Consider the following 8,012-nt stretch of genomic DNA (forward strand, 5'->3'; position numbering starts at 1 on the left):
AACACCCAAAATGATAAATTATCTATCTTATAATATTAATACACATTTAATTTATCATTTCTAGTCTTGTTTTTGTCCCCCCCAATGTAATACAGTTTAGAAGAGTAACATTTGTGAAAATAATTGACCTTACACACTTAAAAATTAATTTAAATAATTGAAACAGAAGCTATAATAAGATAATTTTACCAATATTTTGATATGCCAAATGGGTGAATTATTTGGGTTGTTAAAATGCTATTTATGCTCTTCAAAAAGTACTAATTAAATCTTATTTTTGGAGATGTATATTTGATTATTAATCTATCTTTTGTATACATAAGTGACACTGTTTCATGGATTATGCAAATATTAATTTATTTACTCCTCATGATCTCCTTGTGATGTAGGCAGCACTATTATCTTCAAAATACAGAAAAAGAAACTGATAGAAAGACAGGCTGATTAATCTCCCAAAGTTATAAGCTAATAATTAGAAGAGCAAGGATTTAATGATAGGCTGTTTAGCTTTCAATTTTCTACTCTTAATAAATATGCTATATTGCCTCCAAACTATGAATAAAAAACATATAAATGTAGAAAAACTGTTTGCAGTCTTTTTGCTTGCTTTACAAATCTCTTGACAGGAGAAAATGCAAGCAATGAATGTAATATTATTTTAGTATTACCATCAGTACAATATATAAGAAGAATGACTTGAAATAAAAAGTTAAGCTCAATGTAACACAAGCTATTGAGAATGAATGAAATAAAAACTATTTGTTTCTGTTATCAATGCCATGTCCTTTTCTTTATTAATACAAATAGAAAAATAAACTGTCCACTAAGGTAAAGCCTTTAATTAATATCCTATATGTAAACATTCCATTATGCTTAATACGTTCTTCAAGAACTGGAGAGATGATAGATTTAACATTTTCTTGAGATTATTTATCATTTTTGAGTGCCTTAGGCTGGAAAGCAGGATGTCTTTAGGCCCTAAGTAGACAAGAAAGAGGTTAAATATATATATAATCACTTTATAAAGATTGCAAGGGCATGATTTTAATAGGCAGTAAATAAGTACTCACTAGTAAATCTTATCTTATATTCTTGTTGTTTGCTTCATCAAGGCACATTCTAGCCCATTCAGGACCTTACAAGTTTTTTTTCAGAGCCAAGATTAATTTATACCAGTCCTAGACTGATATAGGCAGATTATACCTTACTGATTATTGGAGGTGAGGAATAAAAATTGGTCTTAAAGGATGGTGATACATAATTTGGGAGAAACATGGGGAGGAAGACCACGGTTTCCAAGAAAGGACAATAATGAGACATAGGGATATGCATATTAGGTAAAGAGCCAGATAATAAATATTGTAGGTTTTGTAGGCAACATATAGCCTCTGTTGCATATTTTTTCTTCTGTTTTTTTCCCCAGCCATATAAAAATGTTTTAAAAAATACATTCTTAGATGGAGGACTATACATAAATAGTCAGTGAACTAGATTTGGCCAGTGGCCCACAATGTGCCAATCCCTTATTTAAATGACTTTGGAATTGTGCCTGACTAAATTGGAGATTTAATAGTGGATAATAATGTCAGAGAAGGGTGGAAAGAATAGATGAGGCCAGATTATTAAAAATATTGAAAGTCAGAATGAAGCATTGAACTTGGATTAGATTCTTTTTCTCTAAACATAAAGGTGAAAGTATTTATCCTCCAATTCATTTAAGATCGCTTTAGCATTAAGCCAAATTGTTCTCATCTGACCCCAGGAAATCAAATGAAGGATGTTTTAATTAAAAAGGAACATTAAATCAAGTTTTGTTTTATCTCTTATTGAGTAGAGCCAAAACTTTAAAAAATTTTCTATTTCTTCTGACGGTGAACCTTTTAATGAAATACAATGATTGCTAGTGTTAATATTCTGACCTTGTATGTTCTGATGCACAAACTAAATGAAGACCATATGTGGTGGTTTTCTTTGGAGGTGACGTGTATTTTTGTACTTGTGAAATCAAGGGGACTGTTATTGAAACTCAAGTCCTAAATTTTCTATTTGCTCACAGCTGGGGTGTCCCTGGGTCCTGGGAAGCAAAAAGCACATGCTTAGTGTGAGAGTTTCCCAGTCGAATTTCAGAGGCTTGAAAAGTTCCTGCATCCTGACAGCATCTTTATTACCTGTACTTGAGAAATCTCTAGACGGTATCTTTTCTAGTTATGCATATATATTTAGAAAATAAAATAATTGCTATAAATAATTATTTTATATTTTTAAAAGTTAGCAATTTAAAGGTGCTAATTACTGAAATGAGAATTACAGGATAGTGAAGAGTGAACAAGTCCAGAAAGTGAGATACTAGGACATGTTAAAATACATAGAAAAAAAGAAATCGGCCAAAATGTGGAAATTAGGTTTTGATTATATAAATACAAATTAAATTTATTATTTGCGAAATACAACCTGTGTGAAATAATGACTTAAAAAGTCATATAATTTCTTGAAGTTCAAAGAATGACACACTTTTCTTCATCTCTGTGAATTTTTAATTCCCAGTTATTCTAGTTGCCTGGATGTAGGGTAGAACCTCATTGAACTGGGAGTCATAGATGTTGGAGGCCGAGTCCAACTTCCTCACCAGCAATATCATTTGTTATGTATCTATACTTTTATTTAATAATATGTGTATTTCCATCTATACAAAAGACATACTCACTTATATGTGATGGGATATAATTATTGCCCTAGGACTGAAGTACTCCACACAATTTTGGAAATAATAGATTCACAACTAAATAATTACAATGTAGTTTGATATTTTAATAGAAAAACGTGCAGAATATATAAAGGAAATACTGACTGAGGGTGTGGACATAAGAGGGAATTCTCAGAAAGTTATCACTTAATAATGACATTTTTACTCTCTTTAAAAAGTCATAGGAATTTGTAAGACAGAAAAGATAAATAGACTAGAATAGTAAACTTCTCCCCTCTTTAAAGACAACGAATTTCACTCCTAATGTTCAATTTAGTGTAGATGTTTTGTAAACAAATATATATATTCACATATGTATATAAACATATATATATACACATATATATTTAGAAATTGCATTCTGTTTTGCAATGACTTCCATTGTCAACAGAAATATCAGGCATTTGATTATTCAGTATATAAGTTTATTGTGTTCAATTTTATCTTATGAAAAATTGAGAATATAGGACAAGGTTCCTAATGTTCCAAAAGCTTTCAACATTAAACACCAAAAGCAATGGCAACAAAAGCCAAAATCGACAAATGGGATCTCATTAAACTAAAGAGCTTCTGCACAGCAAAAGAAACTATCATCAGAGTGAACAGGCAACCTACACAATGGGAGAAAATTTTTGCAACCTACTCATCTGACAAAGGGCTAATATCCAGAATCTACAATGAACTCAAACAAATTTACAAGAAAAAAACAAACAACCCCATCAAAAAGTGGGCAGAGGACATGAACAGACACTTCTCAAAAGAAGACATTTATGCAGCCAAAAAACACATGAAGAAATGCTCCTCATCACTGGCCATCAGAGAAATGCAAATCAAAACCACAGTGAGATACCATCTCACACCAGTTAGAATGGCCATCATTAAAAAATCAGGAAACAACAGGTGCTGGAGAGGATGTGGAGAAATAGGAACACTTTTACACTGTTGGTGGGACTGTAAACTAGTTCAACCATTGTGGAAGTCAGTGTGGCGATTCCTCAGGGATCTAGAACTAGAAATACCATTTGACCCAGCCATCCCATTACTGGGTATATACCCAAAGGACTATAAATCATGCTGCTATAAAGACACACGCACACGTATGTTTATTGCGGCACTATTCACAATAGCAAAGAGTTGGAACCAACCCAAATGTCCAACAACGATAGACTGGATTAAGAAAATGTGGCACATATACACCATGGAATACTATGCAGCCATAAAAAATGATGAGTTCGTGTCCTTTGTAGGGACATGGATGAAACTGGAAACCATCATTCTCAGTAAGCTATCGCAAGGACAAAAAACCAAACACCGCATGTTCTCACTCATAGGTGGGAATTGAACAATGAGAACTCATGGACACAGGAAGGGGAACATCACGCTCCGGGGACTGTTGTGGGGTGGGGGGAGGGGGGAGGGACAGCATTAGGAGATACACCTAATGCTAAATGACGAGTTAATGGGTGCAGGAAATCAACATGGCACATGGATACATACGTAACAAACCTGCACATTGTGCACATGTACCCTAAAACCCTAAAGTATAATAAAAAAAAAAAAAAAAAAAAGATTCTTGTTGTGGTGGTGCTACTTGTTAATACAGATGTACAACAAAATAATAAATGAGTTTTAGCAAGTATAGAAAAACAACTTTTAAGCATTACTTCTTTTAGAAGTTCAGTAAGAGTTCACAAGTTAAATCAGCAACCACTCTTTCAACCAAAACACACACAAACATAAATCCATTAAATATTTTTTTAAATCAACCAAAATATTCCTCAATTTTAAAAAGCTAGAATTGTGAATAAGTTTAACTCATCCCTTCTAATTTGTAATATATATGGATACATTCATCTACAATGCGTTTAAATAAAGTTATTGTAGTAAATGCATTATCTGTGCAGCTCCCCGTAATGTTTTTTGTCTTCTACAAAAAAATGCTGTATTTTGAGCAATAATTAGAGTTTGGCATTTCTGATGGATTTTTTTTTTAATTTTGAAGATGAACCAATTACCTTTCTAGAGCAATGCTAGCAAACTTTTCAAGTGGCACCATCACCTAAAAAGTTTATTTTCCGATCTTTTCTGAATGTCCTGAAGTTTTCACATGCTAGTAATTGACATTGTGAGATTTTAGGCACCTCAATTTGATGTTCATATGACTTTGGAGCATGTTTTAACATAGGAACATTCAAATGCGGTTAGCATAGTCTAATCTGGAGATAAAAAGCCAAGGTTATATTTGGAAGATTTTTGTTGTTACTCCTACTTCAAAGTTCTATTTAAGAGTTATTGCTTAGTTTTCCTCTTGTTTCTAATTGTTTAAATATAAAAAAGCTAGGAAATTTCAAAATTTTATTATTTTAGGGAATACCTAAGGCATATGAAGAAACAAAAACCATGCCAAGAAAAAAAGAAATAAGAAAGGAAGGAGAAAGGAGAATATAAAGTAAAATAAAATGAAGAAATAAAACAAACATGATGCTAAGACATTTAGCTGAAATTTTTTTCTGTAGCGGTGTGGCATCTTGGGAATGAGGACCACTATCTCCCTTTACCTATCTGCCACAGGAAATAAATTTGTCTTCTAAAGTGAGATAACTGCTTTATTCACTGCTATACTTTAATGAATATATTTTTAATTTGATACCAAAATGCAATCTGAAATTTTTCAGAGCAAAACCTGCATATCACATCAGGAGTGTGAAAAAAACTGAAGGTCAAAGGGGAAATTCTTCATGCTAGAACTTGTTTTTATAAACTACGCCAATATCCACAAAATCACTGGTGCTCACACTCGATGGAGAGGACACAATGAAAGAAAAATTTCAGAAGAGAGCATAATAGCTATATCCACAGTCTCATGTACAGAGTACTATTCAAAAATTATTCTCCTCATTGCGTTCGTTTTTTATTAGATCAGTCATAATAAAATTTACTAGAGTAATAACTATAAACTAGAACATATTTTCTTGATTCAACACCATTTAAAATTTTTGTACTATAAATACCTTTTGAAAGAATTTTCATTAAAGCCACACATTATATCTATTTTACATAGTTAAGAAAGACCTACTAAGTTCAAGCATATGGCATTGAAGAAACAATTGGTATGTTTAAGACAAAGAGCATCAGGAGAGATCAAGCACAGATATATTTTATTACATTTAAATTGAATTAGTATTCAGTTTTATATGTTACTCTATTTAAAGTGGTACTGCCACAAAACAAATTATAAATGCCTTTTATTGAGAGAAAAACTTCTTGAGTTTGTCACAGATGTCTATAAATATACCTTCTGGATTCTTTAAATTTAGTCCTAAGAAAGAGCACTGGCCAGGAGCAGGCTCACGCCAGTAATCCAAGCATTTTGGGAGGCCGAGGTGGGCGGATCACCTGAGGTCAGGAGTTCGAGACCAACCTGGCCAAAATGGTGAAACCTCGTCTCTACTAAGAATATAAAAATTAGCAGGGCATGGTGGTTGGTGCCTGTAATCCCAACTACTTGGGATGCGGAAGCAGGAGAATCGCTTGAACTCAGGAGACGGAGGTTGCAGTGAGCTGAGATTGCACCACCGCACTCCAGCCTGAGTGACAGAGCGAGAATCCGTCTCAAAGAAATAAAAGAAAAAGAAAAAAAAGAAAGGAAGAGCACTACTGTCTGATGTGAAGATCATGCTACTATGTCAAGAAGTTTAAGCTGTGATACAATTACTATCACTAATTCACCACATTTCCTTGAAAGACTCATTTAAAATATTTTAGTGTTTCTTTTTATCTATAAATTGAGAACTTTAGAATAAGCTGTTTCCTCACCTATTAGGTTGGTGCAAAAGTAATTGTGGTTTTGCCATTGAAAGTAATAGTAAAAACTGCAATTACTTTTTAAACAACCTAAATACAATGTTTGTCATTTTAGAAGCTGACACTGTACCAAGAATACTGAGCTATTCTCAGTATTTTAGTCTGCTAAGAGAATATCAAGCCTCATTAAATTAAAATTTAATCAATTTAATGTGATTCCTGATCACATGATCTTATGTTATTTGATCAAGTTAGAAGGTAAATGTCTGTTTATGCTATTTTTTGGCAGTTAAATATTTTGGGAATATGTGGTTCTTGTGGAAGAGGGGAATAAAAGAAATTTACCTGAAGCATAAAAATATTATACTTTTAGTTTAAATACTTTGCAAAAAAACTTTCATGGTTCAAAGATTTTTTTTATTTTGCTTCAAAGTGTCATGTTTCCAGGGTTTTTTATTTGTTTTATGCTACATCAAATTGGTTCATTTATGTATTGTCTACTAATACATATATAAAACCAATACTACAATTAGTTTAGTTGCTTAGACTTTCCTCTCGGGATTTTTTTTTAAATAAAATGAACTGGCACAGCTGATTTTTAATCCTGAGTTTGTATGTATAATGCAGTCTAATTCATTTGATTACATGGAAATTAGCATTTAAATTTCATGCTAAAATCATCATAAAATTATATACCAGATAAATACATCGTATAGTTTGCGTTATTTGTTAAACACAATGAATCAGATATCTCTCATTAAGTAATTTTTTTTACTCTTTTCCTATGACCATTGTCAGCAAAATTTTTCTTACTCAATGAAAATTTTCATCCTATTTTATTCCCTTATGCATTTGTAAAAGTGACTATAGACACACTCTTTAATTTTCAATATAATTTTTCTTAGTTACTTGTATATTTCCTGACATTCCTTGGTTAAATATTAAAAGCATGTAGTGGAGAAACATTTGTATTGACTGTAATATATCTTACAGCTTGGGTGGTGCAAATAATTTTTTATCAATACTTAGCCGTTAGTTATAGTTGCCTCTTTTCTCAATATGAAACATTTAAAAGTCATAAATATTTCATAGGACAATTCCAGATACTTATTTATTTAATATTTTGAACAGAATTAAGTCAACATTTAATATATTTATACAGAGGTGATTTGAATATTATTTTTAAAAATGTCTATATGTAGATAATCCATTTTACCAATTATTAGAGTGTAGTGATATAAAGGATTTTGCTTTAAATATATCTGTAATTTGATCTTTAAGAAAAAATAATTGTGAAACAGTGAGGCAGTTTTTATTACTTAGGGAGGCAATTTAATGTACTGGAATAGGTAATAGATTTGATGTCAGACAGATTTGGATTTTTTCTTTAATTTTGATAGTGAAAAATCTGAGAGATCCTGAGCAAGTTTATTAATAATCCTAATTCTTAGATCTTCAACTGTAG

This window comes from Symphalangus syndactylus, chromosome 21, assembly GCF_028878055.3.
Source record: "Symphalangus syndactylus isolate Jambi chromosome 21, NHGRI_mSymSyn1-v2.1_pri, whole genome shotgun sequence".
Lineage (NCBI taxonomy): Eukaryota > Metazoa > Chordata > Mammalia > Primates > Hylobatidae > Symphalangus > Symphalangus syndactylus.